The following is a 9,778-nucleotide window of genomic DNA, read 5'->3' on the forward strand; positions in this document are numbered from 1 at the left end:
GAGAAACAGAGCATGAGTGGGGGAGGGGCAGAGAGAGAGGGAGACACAGAATCCGAAGCAGGCTCCAGGCTCCGAGCTGTCAGCACAGAGCCCCGCGTGGGGCTCGAACCCACAAACCGTGAGACCATGACCTGAGCCAAAGTCGGACGCCCAACTGACAGGGCCACCCAGGCACCCCTGAGTCCCCATTTCTTGGCACGCTTCTGAGGTTGAACAAATTTGTTTTCACGTATTAATCACATTGTATCTCCCCAGAGCCATTTTGACCCCAATTTACTTCCTTCAGTCCAGATGGAGGCATCATGGTCTGGGGCTGAGGGTCGGGGATACTAAAGAAAAGCCGAAGAAGGTTCCAGAGGAAGGGGAGGGGAGCCGGGAGGGAGGTTCTATGTGAGCCGTCTACTGCTGCTTAGCAAATTTACTCCAAAACATAGTGGCTTAAAATAACTACAGTAATGTATCACCTCGTACAGTGTGTGTGGGTCAGGAATTCGGGAGCCTTGTAGCTGGATGGTTCTCCCTGCCAGGTGTCGGCAAAGGCCAGTCATCTGAAGGTCCTCCTGGGACCGGGGGCATCGGCTTCCATGGCTAGAAGTTTCCTGGGCTCTTGGCTCTTGGTCATATCCTCGAGATGTGGGCCTCTGTGGGGCTGTGTGAGCCTCAAGGCCGCTGGATTCCTCCCTAGAGAGAAACCAAGAGACCAAGGTGGAAACTGCCCTGCCTTCACGGCCCAGCCAGCCCGAGCCACACACGGCCACTTCTGCCATATTCCATCGATCACACAGCGCAGCCCTGGTGCACTGTGGGAGGGGACCGCAGCAGGTTAGAATCCCCCGGAGCAGGGGGATCACTGCAGGCAGCCAGTGCGGTGGGGGGGGGGGGGGGTGATACTAGTTTTCTAGAGTCGTCATAACAAAGTACCACAAACGTCGTGGCTTAAACCACAGACACGGATTGTCCGATGGCTCTGGAGGCTGGAAGTCCGATCCACAAGGTCAGCTGGTTGGTTCCTTTTCTTTCTTTCTTTTTTTTTTTTTTCAACGTTTTTTATTTATTTTTGGGACAGAGAGAGACAGAGCATGAACCGGGGAGGGGCAGAGAGAGAGGGAGACACAGAATCGGAAACAGGCTCCAGGCTCCGAGCCATCAGCCCAGAGCCTGACGCGGGGCTCGAACTCACGGACCGCGAGATCGTGACCTGGCTGAAGTCGGACGCTTAACCGACTGCGCCACCCAGGTGCCCCTCTTTTTTTAATGTTTATTTATTATTGAGAGACAGAGACAGACTGTGAGCAGGGGAGGGGCAGAGAGAGAGGGAGACACAGAATCCGAAGCAGGCTCCGGGCTCTGAGCTGTCAGGGACCCCAAGATCATGACCCGAGTCGAAGTCGGACACTCAACCCACTGAGCCCCGCCAGCCGCCCCCTGGTTGGTTCCTTCTAAGGCCGTGAGGGAGGATGTGTTCCTGACTTGTACATGACCGTCTTCTCCCTGCCTTTTTGTCTCCCCTCTGTACAGGTCTGTGTCCAAACTTCCTCCTCTTCGTTAGGACACCAGTCATAAGGGATGATGCCCTCATTTTTGTAAATGTTTTTATTTACTTATTTATTTTTGAGAGAGGGAGCAGGGAGAGGGGCAGAGAGAGGGGGACAGTGGATCCAAAGTGAGTTACTCTGAGCCGACAGCAGCGAGCCCAACGTGGGGTTCGAACTCACAAACAGAGAGATGGAGACCTCAGCCAAAGCCTGACACTTAGGCCACGGAGCCATCCAGGCACCTCCCATTCCATGTGTTTCTTCCGTTCTCTCAAGGCCAGTCCCTCCTCCTCAGGATCATTTACCGGAGTCTGGATCTTTTCCCAAATTGTCCCCTTTGGAGAGACTCAAGCCAGAAGGGTAGAGGCATCTCAGCCGTGACCTGTGGCCCGTTACCAACTGCGACAATTGCAAAGTACAGAAGTGAACGGAGGCCGTGTGTCCCCCTTCGCTAGAATACGGCCGCGCCAGGGTCCTTCCTACCGCTCCTCCAAATCTCCTCTCCAACCTCCTCCGCCCTGCTGGCATCTGCTGAGGAGGGAATGTTTGGGTCCCTCCCCAGTTCCTGTGTTGAAGCCCTAACCCCCTACCGTGCTCGTGTCAGGAGGCGGGGCCTGGGGGGGGCGGGTGGGGGAGACAATTCGTTCATGAGCGAGGAGCCCTGGTGTAACAGGATCGATGCCCCTGTTGTTGTTGTTTTAACGTTTATTTACTTTTGAGAGAGAGCACGCGGGGACGGGCGGAGAGAGCGAGAGAGGGAGACCGCAGACTTGAAGCTGGCTCTGCCCTGAGAGAGCCCCATGCGGGGCTGGAACTCATGACCCGAGCTGAAGTCGGACGCCTAACCGACCGAACCCCCCGGGCGCGCCCCGGGATCGGTGCCCTGGTAAGAAAGAGACGCGAGAAAGATGATCTTGCTCGGCTCTCGGACTGCAAATCGGGAGGTGTGCTCTCGGCAGGCACCGGGGCGGCAGGCGCCCTGACCTTCAGCCTTCAGGCGGCAGCGTTGTTCCAGCCCCCAGTCCGGGGTTCTTTGCTGCCGCAGTCCCCACTGACTAATAAAGACCGTTTCCAGGGGCTCCCTCGCCCTGTGGCTCCGGTTGGCTTAGGCCAGTGGGATCACAGTCCAGAAATCAGGGGAGGAAGGAGAGCGAAGCCCGGGTATTTATCCTCCAGGCCCGTCCCTGCCGACCTGGGGTGGTAACTGCGCCCCATGTCGATGCCCCCGCCCCGGGAGCTGTAACATCTCTTTGTCGGTTTCCCTACATCCTCCCCACACCTTTGTAAACCGTCCTTGGAAACCCCTCTCCCGTTGCCCCCACGACTGTTCCCTCTGTGTTGGGACCCTGCGCGATGCCTCCAGAATTTTGCTAGCGCACAAAAGCACTCCCCACACCCACGCGGCTGTGACACCGAAGTCACTCAGCTTAGTGGCACGATGACCTGTCAGTCAGAATCAAGTTGGTTCTGAAGAAAATAATGAAAACGATGAAGAGAAAACAATGAAGTGATATTTCCCGCCGGCTTCACTTCAGGGACCCAGAGGAAAGCCACAGGCGGCCGGGCGCCCGCTTCCCGCCTATCTCTTCTCTCGAACACCCTGGGGACGCTGTTGGCACTGGGGGCATATTCGGAGGGTCCATCCTCCCAGCCACCCTCCGGCATTATCTCCCGGGTGGGGTCGTCTCTGCTGGGAAGGAGCCCTGCTGGGAGGCAGAACGGGGGCAGCTCGCTTCCGCTTCCGGGGAGCTGGGCGGAGAAGCACAGCAAGCCTCCAAGTTGCATCTGTTTCACCCAAATGCTAAGGGGACCCAGCTCTGTTCCCTCGTCTGGAAAAGGAAATAAATGACTTTTAGTTGGTAAGGGCCAAAGCAGAAACTGGCGAGCTGTCAACCATAAGTGGCACAAATTCAATCAACAAATATTTGCTGAGCTCCGCCCTGAGCTCAAAGACCTCCCACCTTGTCCCCACCACAGGGGATGGGGGGAAGCCCAGGGCAGGGGCCAGCAAGCCCAGTACCCCAAACAGCACGGAGCACGCAGTATGTGCTTGTTACGGGTCGAATTGTGTCCCCCAGAAGGGTGGGCGGAAAGCCTTCCGCCCAGGATCTCCGGATGTGCCCTTCTTTGGACATTAGGATCTTTGCAGATAAATTAGTTAAGATGAGGTCACGCTGGGGTAGGGTGGGGGCCCTGCCTCCGACGTGGCAGGTGACACCGACACAGGAGGGGACAGCGCCATGTGATGACGGAGGCAGAGATCAGCTTCTAGCCCCTGACTGGGAGGGAATGATTTTCCATTGTTGAAAGGCACACAGTGTGTGGTTAACAGCACCCTTGGGAAACGGATACGGTGCTTCCGGTTTATTTATTGAATGGCTTGGACAAACACGAGCTGGTGCCAGGCCCCTCACTGCGTGCACCAGCAGATTAGAGACACAGGCTGCCGTGGCCCAGGACCGGTGTTCCCGGTCAGATCACGGAACCCAGTGGCCATAAGGGGAGAGCACTGGGGGGTGAGTCAGGCAGGGTGTGATCTGGTTGAATGTGGGAAGCGGGTAGAGGCTATACAGGCACACCACAGGGGGCGACCTAGCACCAATATCCCTGCTTGTCATCTACTGTCCCTGAAACCCTCAGAGCCCAGAAAGCTGTCTTTCCAGAAGGAACTCAGGCTTATCAACCAGACGCCTATACCTGAGTTGAGCCAACCCAGCTGCGGGTCTGGGCGCCTTGGGTCACAGGGCCAGGGGTTGAGCCCAACCAGAAATGGACTCCCGGGTGTCACCTTCCCCTCTGGCAGCCTGGGACTCAAATGCAAGGACCAGGGTGGGGGTGGGGGGTTGCAGACTAAGGTTCACTTCACAGCTCAGCTAATGCCCCTGAGATTCCCAGCCTTGTGGCCCACAGGCTGGAGATAAGACCACTTTCTCACGCCATCGAAAATAAAGCCTCTGTTCCCAACTTGGAATGTGTTACACGTAGTGACTCAGAGGGGACGCATAGCTCAGTGGTTAAGTGCACACGCTCTGGCCGCAGGCTGAGGATGTCAGGCTCCCACACCCACTGGCCGTGTGACCCTTGGCAAAGGACTTCACCTCTCTGAGGATTGAAACAGTACCTGGCCGGAGCATGGGTGGGGGTGGGGGTGCCTGGAAGGCTCAGTCAGTTAAGTGTCTGACTCTTGATTTCGGCTCAGGTCATGATCTCATAGTTCGTGGGTTCGAACCCCGCATCGGGCTCTGTGCTGACAGCATAGAGCCTGCTTGGGATTCTCTCTCCTCCCCCATGCTCCTCTCTCCCTGCCTCCACTCTCACAATAAATAAATAAACTTGAAATATATATATTTATATATACTATATATATATTTGTAAAAAATATATATGATATATATTATATGTATATTACATTTTATAAAATATTAAATAAATCAATAAAACCGTAGCGGGCCAATCAACCACATACTGTATGAAATGTCCAGAAAAGGCAACTCCACAGAGACAGAAAGCAGACTGGCGGTTGTCTGGGGCTGGGGGTTGAGAGGCAATGGCTAGTGAGCGCTAATGGGAGCAGGCTTCCTTTTGGGGGGGATGAATACATTCTAGAATGATAGTGGGGACGTGTGCACGACTCTACAGCCACTCTGGTTTACAAGCCACTGATCCGTAAGGCCACCGAATACAAGCCACCGAATACAAGCCACCGAAGCGCATACGTCAAGTGATTTGTCTGCTTTACATTTTATAGTTTGAGAATTAGAGCTCAACCAAACTGTGATTAAAAGATCAACAATGCCCGGCCCAGCGACATGCGCAGTGACTGTTAGCTGTTACCACACGCAGGGGAAAGGGTGCCATCCCGGGGCGGAGGGGGGGGGGTCCAGAGCAGGGACCCATGGATTTCCACTTTTGCATGAGGGTGTATTTGTGGTGGTTAAAAGGAAGACGAAGAAAGGGGCGCCTGGGTGGCTCAGGGGGTTAAGCGTCTGACATCCGCTCAGCTCATGATCTCACAGATCATGAGTTCGAGCCCCACGTCGGGCTCCACTGACAGCTCAGAGCCTGGAGCCTGTTTCAGATTCTGCGTCTCCCTCTCTCTCTGCCCCTCCCCTGCTCGTGCTCTTTCTCTCTCTCTCTCAAGAGTAAGTAAACATTAATCCAGGTGCCCCCTCCAATAATAATAAAAAAAAAAGAATAAGAAAACATTAAAAAAATAAAAAAATAAAAGGAGGAGGAGGAGGAAGAAGAAGAAGAGGAGGAAAGAAAAAAGACAGCTTTGAGACCATGGGGGAAATTATAATTTGGATATTATGATATTCAGAAATGACTTAATTGTAGGGCTGGTAACAGCATGGTGTTTGTTCTACACTTAAATTTTTATTTAATTAATTTAAACAATTTTTAATGTTTATTTATTTTTGAGAGAGAGAGACAGAGCGTGAGTGGGTTAGGGGCAGAGAGAGAGGGAGACACAGAATCTGAAGCAGGCTCCAGGCTCTGGGCCGTTAGCACAGAGCCCGAGGCGGGGCTCGAACTCAAGAACCGCGAGATCATGACCTGAGCCAAAGTCGGACGCTTAACTGACTGAGCCACCCGGGTACCCCTACCAACACCTCTTTTTGTGCCCCGGGGAAAAGCTTAGGGGTGGCCTGGCCCTGGTTTCCACCCCACAGGGCTCCCAGTCTGATGGCAGAGGCCACAGGTAACCTTAATGGTGGGAGCCGCTCAGAGCCCTCACGGGGAGGCTGGAAGAAGGTTTGAAATCGCCCTTTAGCTTACACTGAGTGTCTCCTGACTGATGCAGAGCCCATGGATGGCGGGAGGTGGGGGGAGCTCCAGCGTTTCACCCTCCCCTCTGCAATCCCCATGCCCCTTTGTGTGTGGTCACCACAAGCGCCCCATCCACAAATCCCACATGCAGCCCGGGGCCCCTCTAACCCCGCGGTTAATAACCACAACACATCCCGGACTCAGATACTCATCAGCAAGCTGTTTACCTACATAGAGGTCTGGCAAAATGTTCCAAAGTCACGGGGTGCGGGAACATTCTTGGCCAAGTAACGATGATTCCTCCTCATTCTGGCATCCCCGGCCCTGGTCATGGAATGAGGTAGACGTACCCCCACCAACACTTTATCATACGCATAGAGGCTGGTGGGCAGTCGTCAGCTGCACGTACGTCTCATAGACATCATCCCAGGAGATGGAGGTCTGAAAACCCCTTCCTCCCTCCCTTCCTCCCTCCCTTCCTTCCTCCCTTCCTTCTTTCCTCCCTTCCTTCCTTCCTTCCTTCCTTCCTTCCTTCCTTCCTTCCCTCCACAAATATGTATAGAGCACCTACTATCTTCCAGGAGATGTTCTAGACAGTGGTGACCCACGAGGGAGCAAAACGGACATGGTTCCTGCTCTCAGGGAACTGTCACCTTAACGGGAGGTGTTTCAGTCAGCTAATGCTGCGTAACAAGCCGTCCCCCAAATGTAATGGCGTTAAGTGCCGAATTTATTATTTGTCACGATTGCGTGGATCGACTGGGTGTTTCGCTGCTCCGTGTAGCGTCTGAGGTCTCTCTTAGGGCTGCGCTCAGCAGGGAACTTGGTTGGGACTGTCGGCCATCGTCTGTGTGGCCTCTCTCCCGCAGGACAGGCTGGGCTTCCTCAGGGCATGTTGGCTGAATGCCAAGGGGACGTGTATCAGTGTTTACGGAAATGGGGCAGGTATTTGTGCAGGATCTTGTCTACAATTGGTACCCACGACAGAGAGGGTTAGAGTCACTGTCACTGGTCATTGCCTGCCTGCCAAAACAAACAGACAAAAAGGCTTCGGGTTCAGGATTTAAATCCCAGTTCCGCCACTTCCAGGCTGGGTGGCTTTGGGCAAGTGATTGCACCTCTCTGGGCCTCAGCTGCTAGGGATCACCTCACACAGTTGGAAGGACTAAGTAGGTTATGGTTGTAGAGCCATAATGAACATCGATAGAGTTCCTGCCCTGAAGGGACCTACAGCCATTACAGATATTTTTAGTCTCATTACTATTCAAGGTGCAAAATGAACATAAAAGTATGTCCTGGGGAGGGACCAGGAACAGAGGATTATGGGGGTTCCTGGTGGCTCAGGAAGTGTCAGCCTGAACTTGGCCCCCAGCTTGCAAAGGAGTTGGCTGGGGAAGGGTGCCCCAGGGGTTCGGGAGCCAGTGACTTGATTACAAACTGTGTCTGTGTCACCTTCTGTGTGTGACCTTGGGTTTTTCTCTTTGGCTTTCTTTATTATTATTATTTATTATGATTATTATTATTACTACTATTTTAATGTGTATTTATTCTTGAGAGAGAGGGAGAGGCAGAGCATGAGCGGGGGTGGGGGGGGTGGGTAGGGGTAGAGAGAGAGGGAGACACAGAATCCCAAGCAGGCTCCAGGCTCCGAGCTGTCAGCACAGAGCCCCACTCGGGCTCGAACCCACAAACCGTGAGATCGTGACCTGAGCCGACGTCAGACGCTCAACCGACTGAGCCACCCGGGCGCCCCTCTCTTTGGCTTTCTAAGCCTTGGGGTCTGAGGTCACAGCAAGACACAGGGGATGCTGGGACCTGGGCCTAGGGGCAGTGTGGGAGGAACATAAACGGAGGCCCCTGGGACAGGCCAGGCTCAGGCATGTGTGAGAGGCAGACCATCGCATCACAGAACATTTCCACTCCCTCGGAAAGAGGCCGGTACCCGTCAGGAATCACTATTTCCCCCTCCCCAACCCCCCGGCAACGAATCTGCTTGTGGATTTGCCTACTCTGGAAATTTCGTAGAACTAATCACACAAGGGGTCCCCGGGTGCCTCAGGGTTCGAGGCTCGTGGGCTCGAGCCCCGCATCGGGCTCTGTGCTGACAGTGTGGAGCCTGCTTGGGATCCTCTCTCTCTCCCTCTCTCTGCACCTGCCCTGCTCACTCACTCGCTCTCTCTCAAAAGAAACATTAAAAAAAAGTGTTCTCTCTCTAAAAACAAAACAAAAAAATAGACTAAAATAGAGTGTACACATAACTTTTTAAAAAAATTTTGTTTTTAATGTTTATTTATGTTAGAGAGAGAGAGAGAGAGAGTGCAAGTGGGGGAAGAGGCGGGGGGAAGCAGGGGAGAGGACCCGAAGCAGGCTCTTCCCTGACAGCTCAGAGCCTGGAGCCTGCTTCGGATTCTCTGTCTCCCTCTCTCTCCGCCCCTCCCCTGCTCACGCTCTCTCTCTCCTTCAAGATAAATAAACATCCCCCCCCCCAAAAAATTTTTTTTAAGTTTGAATTTTTTTGGTTAAGTTGGTTCTCAGTCGAAACAAAACAAAACAAAACAAATACACTTTTGAACATGTATCACAATCGAATACCTTTTGTCAAACCAAAACTCGAAATTCCTCCTGCCCGGATTATTTTCGTAGGTTTTCCTATCGTCTGTCTCTTGGGGTTATTTACATGTATTGTGTCCGTACGCGGGGTATCAAAGAACAATGTTCTCTGCAAGTCTGTGTTCTAAGATACGATGTTGGTTGCTTGACATTGGCCATGGGGTGGGGGAGGGGGGTGGTATTTATACCATCAAATTTTTTACCATTCACACCACTTGCTACCAACCAGGGATTATTTTTGCCCCAGGGAGCCGTCTGTTAAGCATTTCCCAGCCCACCCCTGGTCCTGAAACAGGAGACCTGAGGGGGAAGAAGGTGTAGAACGTAGAACAGCCGTCCTCAATTTGCGAGTATTGTCCGGGGCGGGGGGGGGGGGGGGGGGGACATTCTGGGCATCCCTGGGGCAGGTTTAGTTGTCACAAGGGTTGTCCGATGTGGCCACGGCATTTAGTGACTAAGGATAAATGCTGATAAATGTTACATAGAGATGTGTCCCACATCCCCGTGACTTTAAAAAATTTTTTTTTCAACGTTTTTTATTTATTTTTGGGACAGAGAGAGACAGAGCATGAATGGGGGAGGGGCAGAGAGAGAGGGAGACACAGAATCGGAAACAGGCTCCAGGCTCCGAGCCATCAGCCCAGAGCCTGACGCCGGGCTCGAACTCACGGACCGCGAGATCGTGACCTGGCTGAAATCGGACGCTTAACCGACTGCGCCACCCAGGCGCCCCATCCCCGTGACTTTTAAACATCCTGTCGGAGATGCACATAGGTGAAAAATCCGTTTCTATGTTTCGGAGCCCAGAAGCTGCTTTGCATATCTTACAAGCCTCCTCTTTGCTTGTTCCTTTTCTTCCAGTG

The sequence above is a fragment of the Puma concolor genome, chromosome E2 (assembly GCF_028749965.1).
Source record: "Puma concolor isolate L17-30 chromosome E2, mPumCon1.1.hap2, whole genome shotgun sequence".
Classification (NCBI taxonomy): domain Eukaryota; kingdom Metazoa; phylum Chordata; class Mammalia; order Carnivora; family Felidae; genus Puma; species Puma concolor.